This window comes from Drosophila kikkawai, chromosome X (genome assembly GCF_030179895.1).
Source record: "Drosophila kikkawai strain 14028-0561.14 chromosome X, DkikHiC1v2, whole genome shotgun sequence".
NCBI lineage: Eukaryota > Metazoa > Arthropoda > Insecta > Diptera > Drosophilidae > Drosophila > Drosophila kikkawai.
In genome coordinates, this window is record NC_091733.1 from 19,590,037 (window position 1) to 19,603,109 (window position 13,073).

General features: G+C 36.5%; 1 protein-coding gene and 1 long non-coding RNA gene across 2 annotated transcripts in view; one reads left to right on the top strand and one right to left on the bottom strand.

The window, feature by feature from the left end:
* Positions 1 to 13,073, bottom strand: part of LOC108074139 (allatostatin-A receptor-like) — an 86,746-nt gene that overhangs the window by 22,294 nt on the left and 51,379 nt on the right. The gene's annotated exons all lie outside the window — the stretch shown is intronic.
* On the top strand, positions 4,014 to 5,058 carry LOC138929135 (uncharacterized). Its single transcript, XR_011445578.1, has 3 exons — positions 4,014 to 4,355; positions 4,407 to 4,562; positions 4,619 to 5,058. It is a non-coding gene; the product is annotated as an uncharacterized lncRNA (long non-coding RNA).

Sequence of the window (13,073 nt, forward strand, 5' to 3'; positions counted from 1 at the left end):
TGAAGCCGCCAATAAACAGGGAACATCTGTTGTAAATTAAATATTAATAATTAATTAACTTTGCGGCAAAGAGGAGCCAAGTGTGTAGCTAGGAAACACACATCAAGGGAAATTCAAATTTAAAAACAATTTAAAAACACTTTACATTTAGCAGAGTCCAAAGGATTCTTATTATTAAGAGCTTTATGAACAATTATATAATGTAATAAATATATTTTTTTAATGTTATAATATTATATATATTATATTTTATTACTTTATAATATATTTACATTTATACAGAGTAACTTTATACCACTAAATTTAACATCTTGGCTTTCAATTTTAAACTCAAACTTCAAGTTCAGTCTGAGATTCATATAGAAGAAGATGGAAAGCCAAAGTCTAAATCAAAACCAGCGAAAACAACAGCCACCGAGGACCGTTGGAATTTGTTGCCATGGCCAAAGCAGATTAAGTTTTTTAATTAATTCTTTCTGGCCTGGGCTGTGGCTCCCAGTAGGAAGGCGGAGTCCATGTAGCAGCCTTAAAGTCAATTAGTTTCATAAATCCGCGTTGACACATATTTGATTAAAAAGTTGGAAGCCGCCAGCCGAAACCCCAAGCCGATGTCAGTGGAAAAACAGGACTAGGAAAGTGAGTAGAAGAGGGCTTAGGAAAATGTATATTTTAAAAACAAATTAATTAATTAGTATCAGTTGGTTAAGGGTTTTCACTTTGGGCTCCAAAATTCAAACAAATATTTATAGAAATAGTTCGAAATATATATTCAGAAGTTTTGAGATCATTTAAGAAGATCGGGTTCATATTCATCTGGTAAATAGGTAGGAAATTGACTTGGCCCTACAATTATATACATCTCCTTGAACTAAAGCATTTTCTGTGATTTTTATGGGGCTTGGTTAATGGATGTTTATCAAACTTTAAGCGAAAGGACCTTGACTTTTCCGACGTTTTGTTGTTTTTACTTCGTAAAAAGAAAAAGTTCTAGGTTGTATTGGTGGTTTTCTGTTGTTGTGGCAAACACTTTACACAAGTAATTTCCTAATTGGTTAAACGCACCGAAAAGCCCACTCATACATGGATAAATGCTGGCTGGTCGTTCGAGTGGCCTCCATTCATAATGCCAGCCATATGCCCCCTAGCCACCATGGGCTATTGCGCCTATAAAAGTGCACAAATTTGCAAAGCACTTTGCCTAATTGTTGTGATAAAGAGTCCTTGTAGTCCCTAATCGAGCTTGTAGCTCGCATTTTCACGGTCTTCATAGGGACATGTAATTTTCGTCATAAAACCGTAGAAAGGGCCAGCAATTGGGGATCAACTTGATGGTTCTGATGACGAGGTCTCTTCAAATGCTCTTTTAAATGCAGAGAAAATAGAAATTGTAGGTGAAAGATAAAGAAAACGAGAAGGAAATTAAGTAAACTCTTTAAAAATTAGGCTACTTATTTAATTGAGGCACTTTTGGTTGTATAATGTAGATGAGCTGTGGCTGTTGCAATTTGGATTTAGGCCTGTATCCCTCTGCCAAGTTAAGAACTCGTCCAAAAAGTTAGACACTCTGAGGACGTGTCCCTTCCCACTTTCACATTTTCGTTGAGGAATAGTTAGTTATGCTGGCGAACAGCAAACAGAATTGGAAAATTGGCGGGGAAAGCCGTGGCAGAACTCAAAGTTTCGCTTTGAGTTTTCCCTCCACTTCTAGGGTGGCCGTGTGTGGTCAGTCGTGCGTGCGTGGAAGGATGAATGAATATGGGGAAGGACTCCATCCTCATTCCTTTCGTTATTAACCTCAGTTGTCAGCAGACCACAGGGTTTACTGTGCCTTGACCAGCTTTCATGTGGGCTTTTTGAGCTGCATTTCAATTGTATGCATTGCGGTTAATCGATGACATGAAACCCGTTTAAGGGAAGAAGGGTAATTTCGATGGTAATGAGGATGTGTCTGGATTATAACCCAATTCAGGATCTTAATGAATACCTATTCCCTACTTTTCAAATAGTCTTCTCTGTGAATTCATAAATAAATATTCCTGCAACTACTCTCGTTTGGTTTTAATAAATAACAAAAATATTTCCCAAAGTTCAATATCAATTTGAACTTTTTAGCTGAATAGACAACTTCGTGTGGGAATTTTTCGTATCTGAATCGTTCGATTAAATTGGTTTTCGAGGAGTGGCTTCCATTTCTAATGCATTTCCCCCTGCAGAAGAGAACTTGTTTGCTCGAAATTCTCTCGTGGATGTGATGTGATGTCTGGGAGTGCTGGACATGTCCCGGCAGCTTTGGTTTGGCTTGCATTTTAATTTGGCTGTGAGTAGTTAAATAAGCCTGGTTTCGGGACCTTTGATGTCGGTAAAAAGGGTAATAAAAATGCAATTAATGGATTAGCTGTCAAAATTAGAGTGGTTTAGATAATAAAAATGCACTTAGTTAGGGGGAGATATGAACCTGTCATAAGAGGGGGTAATAAAGATGGAATAAATTAGGGTCAATGCATGTAAAAGGACACTTGAGATCAAGTGTTCAAGGGGTTCCCACAGGGATATGGATACGAGTGCGAATGCAACGGAGCGATCCCGGTAGCGACCCCGGATCGATGCACGTGCACCGACGACCCCTCACTTAGAGGGTGAGGCAATTGAAAAAGGGCGCACCGGGGAGATCCTGCACCGACAGGAGTGATCCTGACCCACACGTGTACGTTCACCCACTTAAGGCAATTGAAAAAGGGCGCACGGCGGCGGTGCATCCCGTGTACGTTCACCCACGATCCTCGTTTGAAAAAGGGACAGGGTGTAAGTGAACAAGGGCGCCAGACGTGAACGTTCCGGCAACATCCTCACTTGATAAAGGGACGGGGTGTAAGTGAACAAGGGCGCCAGAGTCGAAACATGTTCCCACCCACGACTCAGCACTGTGATTTTCCCTGTGAGATACCTCACTTGAAAAAGGTCACTTGTTTTCCCACTAAAGGGCCGCTGGAAAGAGGATCAGAGCAGTCAAATTTTCCCACCCTCATCCCACCTACACTAGATCAAGTGCGTGCAACAACCTGCTCAATTAGCTCACCAAAGTAGGGATGGTGAAGGATGCACTTGTAACGGTTTCTCAACAGTCGGTGCAATGTGAAACACCCCATCCACCCAAACTCAAATCCACAGTCAATCTGAAAAGTAAAGGCTGCAAAAGAAATATCCCATATCCCATTTCCACCATTAAAAAAATGCTATCAATTTATTTATTTTTTTTGTAAATATAATTTTATTTTTCAAGTATAATAATCAAAAGCGATGTTCCAAATTAACATACATTTTCATAATTTTTAATGATTTTTGTGAGCGTACAGTAAAGAAATGGCAAGCACATGTATCAACTCCATCCTCGACATTATCATGTGCCCAACAACAAGATGTGAAATGTTGCCCATGAATATTGGAAACCAGCGGTGTATCAGCCATCCTTTTATAAAAATATTTGAGCGACTCCTCCAGATATTGCTCATGTTCGGGGAAAATTTGATGTTTAAACATTTTCATGAAATTATTTATTTTTATTACAAGTTGTTGAATGCTATTACTGGTTGAGATGATGTCTTTGTTTTTTAGTGTTAGCATTTTGATGGATCCGTGTACGTCTACTTGCAATGAATTCAAAAATTTAAATGAAGTAATCCTTTCCAAATTGTTAGACGATACGCTGAACCAATCCAGTTAGTGGCGAGTATTCAACTAGTCGATCATGGATGAGAAGGCAATATGCCTTTGTATTTATCTCACTCGCAACAGTTAGTTCAGTGGAAATTTTTATATCAGTCGCTCCTGATTTGACACTCTCGTTCTGGTATGAGAGATCAACAACCACAATAGGAGCCTTCGACATGAATTCCATCGGAGATAAAAGAGCTCGGGGTTCTCGATTGTAATAGCTCTCTTGAAATTTTGTATACATGTCATACAAGACAGCAAACCGATTCTCATTATATTTAACATTCAAATCCTCATAGGGATATACTTCAGAATTAAGATATACCTTTGCATTTCTCAAATTGTTTGTAATTAGTTCTCCATTCAATGTAAATGCAATAACAGCAAAACGTGGACGTTCTCTGTTTGCAGACATCTTGACATTCCATATATGATGTGTTCCCTGAACCAATGTCGGATTTATATAACAATCCCAACTCCGGAATGCGAGTGGGAGGCTAGCTCCACTCTTTACTACATTAAACATTTTAATTTTAGCACTGTCACTTGGAACGATGTGGGGGATCTTCCAACTTATACTATTTATAGCAATGTTATGGATTTTTCCATCAACATTTTTCACAAACATATCATCAGGGTTTTTCGTAAGTAACAGAACGAGCTCATGTTTACAGTTTAAGACGACTTTCTTATAGTCTTCAGCGAACCCCATCAACATTTTTAAAGGTACAGAAAAACTGAAATGTCCTCCAGAAGGGATATTGTCCCCGCCACTCCACCCCGCATTGCGATAAGCCGCTCCTTCCTGTTGGCCGACTGAGAGAAAGTTCTTAATAGTCGTTGTTATTCCAGTAAAACGCGTCCTATCCAATTCACACCCATTCAACTCATATCTTATTTCATCCAGAAAATAGGCCATGCAATTATTTTTGAGCAAACCGCTAACGCCATTTGTACTAGTCTTTCCTGTATTTGAGTCAATAATTTTGCTAAGCGTTCCTTCAAAATGGAGAAAACTTTCACATGGAAGGACATACAAATCTTGGTTTTGCAAACTGATCCGTACTTCATCATTTGCTTTGAAGTTCTGCTGATATGGATAATATGAATGAAACTCTTTTTTAATAATAGATTCATCGTTAGCAGGCTTTTCCTGGACATAAAAGATCTCATTCATTTGAATATTAGTTGATAAACTTTATTTAATATTAAATCCCAACGATTTCAAAATCAATTTATTTTTTAATGTGAGGGCCGGGCGTTGATGTGAAGATGATGGTGCTTTCACTTCAGCTTTAGATTTGATAATGTTATCAAAGGATCGATGAGTACCCCTTTTATTGTAAATAATCATTCTGTCGGTCGTAAGTGGAGACGGATTGATACAGTTTCTCCACGCAAATTAACTAAATCTCCGTCCTGATCAGTTATCCGTATTTCTAGTGTGCTTATTTCTCTGGTGTTCACAGGCAAATAAATCAAATTTCGTGGTGTTATGTTCATTTTATATCCAGGGGGGACATTGATTCCAAATTCATGAAGCACATGATTTGGTTTATTCCCTACATATGACCCGCTTATAATGTTGCATTCCAATCTAACAGAATTTATTTTTAAAATATTGACGGGATTATCCGAGATGTAAACTTCTTTCTCATGTGGTCTTAATTTTCGTTTATTAAATCCGAATAAACGACCAATTGATCGTTCATGATTAAAATATACGGTCTCATTTTTAGTAATAACTTGAACTTGTAAAGTGTTGATATTACACTCTATTTTTATACTGTCTTGAAGCTCATACTCCTTGAGCTTATTAATAATATATTTTGAAATATCATCAAACTCATATGAGCCAATTGGTATTTCAATGACTTTGTTCCCAATATGAAATAAGTTGTTCCCCTTATCAACATTCGGTATAGAATTGAATGTATAAAAATCAATTAGAGCACATTCATAATTACGTTTTAGCTCAATTTGTGGGAAAAAATTCTCGCTAAGTACAGATGTATTCCCATTTAGAGCTATTGTCAATGATGTAGTCATTATGATGCTTGAGTCTGAACTGACTTTATTCACAATAATATTATTATATTTATATTATCATTATTATTTATTCAAGTATAATAAATTGATCGAATCCTTTTCTATATCGTCCAGCTTTCATATCATCGTCTTTAGAGATTACAAGAAATCCAAATTTATCGACCCAACACTTTCGTGAAATTTCCATGAATGTTTCAAAATTCATATCAGAATGAACATGATCTCGATATATGTGACGAAGGTTCATATCGTCCTGCTTAAACATTATAATAAAATTTGCATTATCTCGTATTAAATGTTTTGGAATATGTGTATACGTTTGACATAAATAGAATGAATCAATATTTCTATGTCGACCCATACAAAAATAATTGCGAATAGCAGTTTGCTTTTCACACGCTACGTCATCAAACACCATGATGGAATTGTTTTTAGCTTCCTCTGGTGACAAAACACTGTCATTCGCTGAAAATGTATAATATCCCATTCCTCGTATTGGTTTTACAAGTTTTTCCAAATACTCATATTTCGGTTGATATAAACTCTTTGAATACACGTATATATTTTCGAATTTCAGGCCGTTTGGGTCCTCGATTAAGGCAATCATCACATTAGTTTTTCCGCAATTGGACGGACCTACCACCAAAGCTCTGATCGTGTTTGGGAGCAGTGAACTGTGACGCCGATGTTTACTCTCCCCATCACCACCACTTTCAATGTTTTTTACTATGATTTTTTTATTTTGTCTTAATAAACGCATGTTTTAGAGATAAGTACTTCATTCAAAGACAACCAGTCGTTAATTGAGGTTGATATAAAATGGGTAAACATTTTTATAATATTACCAGTCATAAATCAAATGTCAAACAGGGTACAGGTCTCATAAATAATTTAATAAACACTCTTCCCTTTGAGGCTCATATACCTGGGTATAATTACTGTGGACCTGGTACGAAGCTAGAGAAACGATTAGCTCGCGGTGATCGGGGGATCAACGGCTTAGACGAAGCTTGTAGGGAACACGATATAGCATATTCAAATACAAAGGATTTGGGGGAACGTCATAAAGCAGACTCGATTTTAATTGATAGGGCTTGGGATCGAGTAAAAGCAGCGGATAGCAGCATTAGTGAGAGGGCTGCATCATATTTTGTTACAAACATGATGAAGCTAAAAAAGAAATTTGGTATGGGAGCAAAGCAACAGAAAAAGAAAGTGGTGAAAAAATCTCTTGCATCAATCATCAAAAAGGCAACCACCGAATTGCGAAAGCATAAGCCACTTGACATATTGAATGCTGTTAAAGTGGCACGCAGTGCAGTATCGAAATCAATGGGATGTAAGAAAAATGTTGTAATTCCACGGGTAATAGCAGTTCCAAAAGTTGGTGGTTTTTTACCATTGGTACCTATTTTAACAGCCCTTAGCGCTGTGGGTAGTTTAGCGTCAGGTAGCGCTGCAATTGTAAAATCAATTAACAATGCAAAGATGGCAAAGGCACAACTTGAGGAAAACCAGAGACATAACAGAAAAATGGAATCTGTATCGTTGGGTAAAGGCTTGTACCTGCAACCATACAAGAAAGGCTATGGCATATCATTTTCAAAAAATAATAATAAACAAAAAAACTATTAAATGAGCTACCCAAGAGAGCACTTTCCAATTTTGATATATTGAAGTTTGCCTTTAAAAATATTCCACATTTTCGGGGGGTTTATATGAGAGATGAGATACCCAAAGTACCACATTATTCCGAGTGTGGAATAATAAATTTAGCAGACTCATCATCAGAAGGAACGCATTGGGTGGCGTATTATAAGAAAGGATCAGACTCGTACTACTTTGACAGTTTTGGTAACTTGCAGCCGCCTTTAGAAATAATTAGATATTTAGGGGAAAAAATAAGATATAATTATCAGCGTTTCCAAAAATTTGGTACTTTTAACTGTGGGCATTTATGCCTTAAATTTTTGCTAGACTGTAATTCTTCCCATACCCTTCGTAACCACTTCACATGAAGTGGACACTTTGACCTTTTACAAAGCTAGACGTTCTATCCCTTGAGAGCGAATACCATAGTACAAGTGGATAGCAGTGGGAGGAGAAATATGCTCCTTGGCGGGTATAAATTCAGGGACCTCGTCTAGGAAAAATATCATTCAGCCACCAGCATCAGCAGCAACAACAGTAGCAGCAACAGCAGCATCATGAACCAGTTCACCACCACCACCACCAGCTCTACCAGCTCCACCAGCTCTACCAGCTCCACCAGCTCTACCAGCTCCGGCAGCTCTACCAGCTCCACCAGCTCCAACTCAACCGCCTCCAACCTCCCCACTGGGGTCACGCAGGAGGACATCGATGCCCTTTTGAGGGATATTGAGGAAGACCCTCAGATGCAGGCCTTCAACGCCTGCAGAGTGAAAAGGAAGTTAACCTTTCACAAGCTGCCGATGAATATACCGTTTCATATTTATTCGGCCAGGCGGGTGACGGGAAGGTACGGCACCAATATTATGGTGGAACTGGATAGAAGGAATGTATTCCTCCCGCAGAGGTTCTCGCACCTTAGTGATGAGGTAATCCAAAACATTTCTTCAGGGTCGTATTCTCTCCAAAAGCTGAAGGATGGGAACGTTATAATAGATTTAAGTACAAATTTCAATAAATAATAAAAAAAAAAATTAAAATTAAAAAAAAATTACAAATTTTTTATTGGGAAAAGGGACTTGGGAAAATTCTTTTTCAGCCTTTATATTTCAGTTAAAAAATGAAAACAAAAATAATTAAATAAAAAACAAAAAAAAATTAAAATTAAAAAAAAAATTACAAATTTTTTATTGGGAAAAGGGACTTGGGAAAATTCTTTTTCAGCCTTTATATTTCAGTTAAAAAATGAANACAAAAATAAATAAAAAAAAATTTATATATATATAAAAAATATTACAAATTTTTAATTGGGAAAGGGGACTTGGGAAATTTATTTTTCAGCCTTTATATTTCAGATCAGATCAGAGCTGATTATCAGGTCGGTTTATCAGACCTGATACGGTTTATCAGACCTGGTAAACAGATCAGGTCTGATTATCAGGTCGGTTTATCAGACCTGATACGGTTTATCAGACCTGGTAAACAGATCAGGTCTGATTATCAGGTCGGTTTATCAGACCTGATACGGTTTATCAGACCTGGTAAACAGATCAGATCTGATTATCAGGTCGGTTTATCAGACCTGATACGGTTTATCAGACCTGGTAAACAGATCAGGTCTGATTATCAGGTCGGTTTATCAGACCTGATACGGTTTATCAGACCTGGTAAACAGATCAGGTCTGATTATCAGGTCGGTTTATCAGACCTGATACGGTTTATCAGACCTGGTAAACAGATCAGGTCTGATTATCAGGTCGGTTTATCAGACCTGATACGGTTTATCAGACCTGGTAAACAGATCAGGTCTGATTATCAGGTCGGTTTATCAGATTAGGTATATATGATCATGATTTATTATTTATTTCTCAGTGCATACCGGACTCCGAGACAGATATAACCAGTATTGTTCTTTCGATTGAAACATTCTAAAATTTCATCACAATGAACCAAAATATTTTATCACAATTGAATAAAACTCGAAATGCTTTAAAAAAAAAATTTTTAGAGCTAAAACAATTTAAAAGTCAGAATACTATGGGTTTAGAAGAAACATTTAAGCCGATAACTGAACCGCTAAATGAACTTGTCAATCATACCAAAAAAATTGAGTACAATAAACACAAAGAGAACCAATATGATAAAACTAAGATGGAGATTGAAAATAAAACTCCGCATATGAAAAAGAGGAAACTTACATTTTATACTGCGCCTAACAAAAATTCAAATGCTGAAGAAGATGAATACAATCTATCGGATTGGAGGTTGAAAAGTGCTGAAGAAGATGATTATGAGAATACTCGCAATGATAATAGAGATGATGATGATGATGATGATCAATTTTACTCCCAACCCGCTATAGACGATGATTTTTCATTCTCACCACCCGATCACCACTTAAATAATTCACCTGCAATATCAAGTCAAACGTCTCTCCACGCAGCAAGTGTATTATCAAGGCAATCCTCCCCCAATTCATCTCCATTGATAGCAACTCAACCTCTGTTTGAAGAGAGCCCGAAAAATTTTAATGTTAGTGAACTGGCACGAGAACGAATTTTGGATAAGACATATGGACCATACAAAAATGAAGCTGGGCAATTAATGTTGGGAAATAACAAAATAAATGTAACCAACAATATAATTGAATTTGATGATGGTCAAAACTGGCGACTCACAAGCGGATTATATTCTCTAATATGTCACCACCTCCCAAATAATTATAGTGCAGATGACCTGGAAATATATCGAGAAATATTAATAAAAACAAATGTGTATCGAAGAAATTTTCAACCAAATGGACAAGTGAAAGGAACGAGAGCATTGAAATATTCGAAAATTATTAAACCACTTTTAGCTAAGGTACCCGTCGCCGAATCTACACCCAAAGGGAAAAAAGAAATAATAAGTGGGTCTGGTTTCATGACACTTGAGATGAATAAGCCTAAGTTCATATACTGGGACGACCCAAACGAATTAGTGGAACGACTTCAGCTCTTAATAGCATCGGAATCAGCAGGCAATCAAAACCACAATAATGAGATTACATCGATAATTGAGGAACTAAGAGAGGCTAAAATTATATTCTAATTAAGTATATAATTATGAAACATTTACAAATAAGATTATAATCATAATGTCCGTTGACAAGTTTGGACGTTTTTTACATGACAAGCAGAACACTAATTTAAAACGATATGAAAAAACTGGGACAGGACTCTTCATAGATACGGATGGAAACTTTAATATTCAGCGAAGGCGCTTAAAAAATGGAGACTTTCCAAAAGAGAATTCGGACTTAGTCATTAAAGAATATGTTGACAAGGCTATACTCGATATAAGAGCATCGCTAATGTCACATCAAGAGGAGTTAATTATTAGTATTCCTGATGTGAGGGCCACCGATATTGAGGATCGTTTAGACAGACTTGAGGTTATTATTTCAAGTATTATTGAAAAAAAAGGATATTCTAAGTAACTTGTGTGAAAATGAGTAGACGGGGTATTATTAATGAATTACATGCTCCTGCACGAAAACATTTTCTACGTCGGAGAGTTATTACAAAGGGAATAAATTGGTTATGGCAGGCTGACTTGGTGGATATGCAAAAGTACTCTCCCACGAATAAGGGATATCGCTACCTTCTTACAGTTATTGACACCTTCTCAAAGTTCGCCTTTGGCGAAGCACTTAAGTCTAAGACTGCTTCACATGTTTCTGAAGCAATGGAAAAAATTTTCAACTCTGGGTATGGAGTACCTAAGCATCTACAAACAGATGACGGTAAAGAGTTTTTTAACATACAATTTAAGTCGTTGATGAATCGTTATGAAATAAATCATTATTCGACATTTAGTACTCTAAAGGCTTCCATTGTGGAACGATTCAACAGGACATTAAAAGAACTAATGTGGAAGGAGTTTTCTTACAATGGGACCTATAAATGGATCGATATGTATCAAGCCTTAATTAACTTTTACAACAATAAAGTACACAGGACTATAAAAATGGCTCCCGTAGAAGTAAACGCCGAGAATGAGAGGCATATCTTGCAAACGGTGTACAATAATATCAAAATGTTTGCAGGTAGCAAACTGAAAATTGGTGACAATGTTCGAATTTCAAAATATAAGGGAGTTTTTGAAAAAGGATTTACTCCGAATTGGAATGTTGAAATTTTTACAATATACAAAATTCAAAACACTTATCCGGTAACATACCTATTAAAGGACTTGAATGGAAATCCCGTAAAAGGCGGATTCTATAAGGAAGAGCTGAAAAAAACCCGATTTCCCAACACATATCTAGTTGAAAAGGTACTTAAAAGACAAGGCAAAAGAGCACTCGTACGTTGGTTGGGCTTCCCGAAAAGTGACGACAGCTGGATAAATACATCTGAAATTTTGTAATGAAATAAACATACACATACAACACATTTTATTTTTATTTTTTTATTTTTTTTTAATTTTTATTTATTTTTAATTTTAACTTTACATTATACATTATATTTTAATCTTAGATCTAAACATTTTGAATAAATTATTTTAGTTTAAAACTTAAATACAATGTTTTATTTACAAATTTGAATTTATATTTTATATCACAAATTCTGGATTTTCTAGTTTAGCTATTTTAATATAATGCCAAATTAAATCTCGTTCATATTCGTCGAGCGCACTGTTTGTTTCCTCCAACTTTCTTTTTAAATCTTCTCTCTTTCTTTCACTCATTATCGCAAGAGTTTCATTATTTAACCCCCGTGCTCTGTCTGCTAGAGTTGAGATACACCCCATAAGTTCCCCTTCTCTTGTCGAATAGTGTCCTATCGCTTTTGTGGCAATTCCGTCTTCACATATTAGCCTCTTGTCATCCTTATTATCTAATGTAATTTTTGTAATTTTGTATGTATTAATTTCATGCCCCCTAGACCGAAACAAATACATGCTATCACTTTCTTGTTGTCCTGTGAACAAACAATTTTTATATTTCTCGAATGTAATTTTCTCTAAGGCACTTCGCTTCACGCCCTTATTTTTTTTGACACATTTTTCGGGCTCGCTACCTGCACTTGACGCTGTATAGGCGTACATCTTAGACCTTAGACCCACAAACTCTGTCATTGGCCTGCCATGCAGCTCATCCTTAAAGTACCCTAAGCGCTTCTTGTTACACTGCGGAAAACCATATTGCCTAGCCAATTCATCAGGGTATTCAGATGTATCAAATTTTAATTGAATATCATCTCGAATGTCCTTATATAAATCCTCTGTCTTTATGGAATAGATAAATGAATCTGTATCCATATAGTTTAATTTCAGTGCATCTTGAAATTTTGGTTTCATATAAGAGTAGTGAAAATCGTACATTTTCCATTTGGATAACTCCAACACTACAAAACCTAGATATGTTGGCTTATCACAAACGTTACGCAACCTATTCATTTGAATTGCATACATGTTTTCACTAAACTTAGTTGCACTGTGAAAATTTGATTTAGCTATTAGGTCCCTAGCACATAATCTCGGACGCCCACCTTTTGGACCCACAGGTGGAGCTTCCCATTCTGTCACTATCCGAATATCTTTGCGCTTTAAGCTGTTTTCCATTGTTTTACCATAGACGCTGTTGTTTAAAAGCTTATACAAGTCTTTTTCGAAGTTAC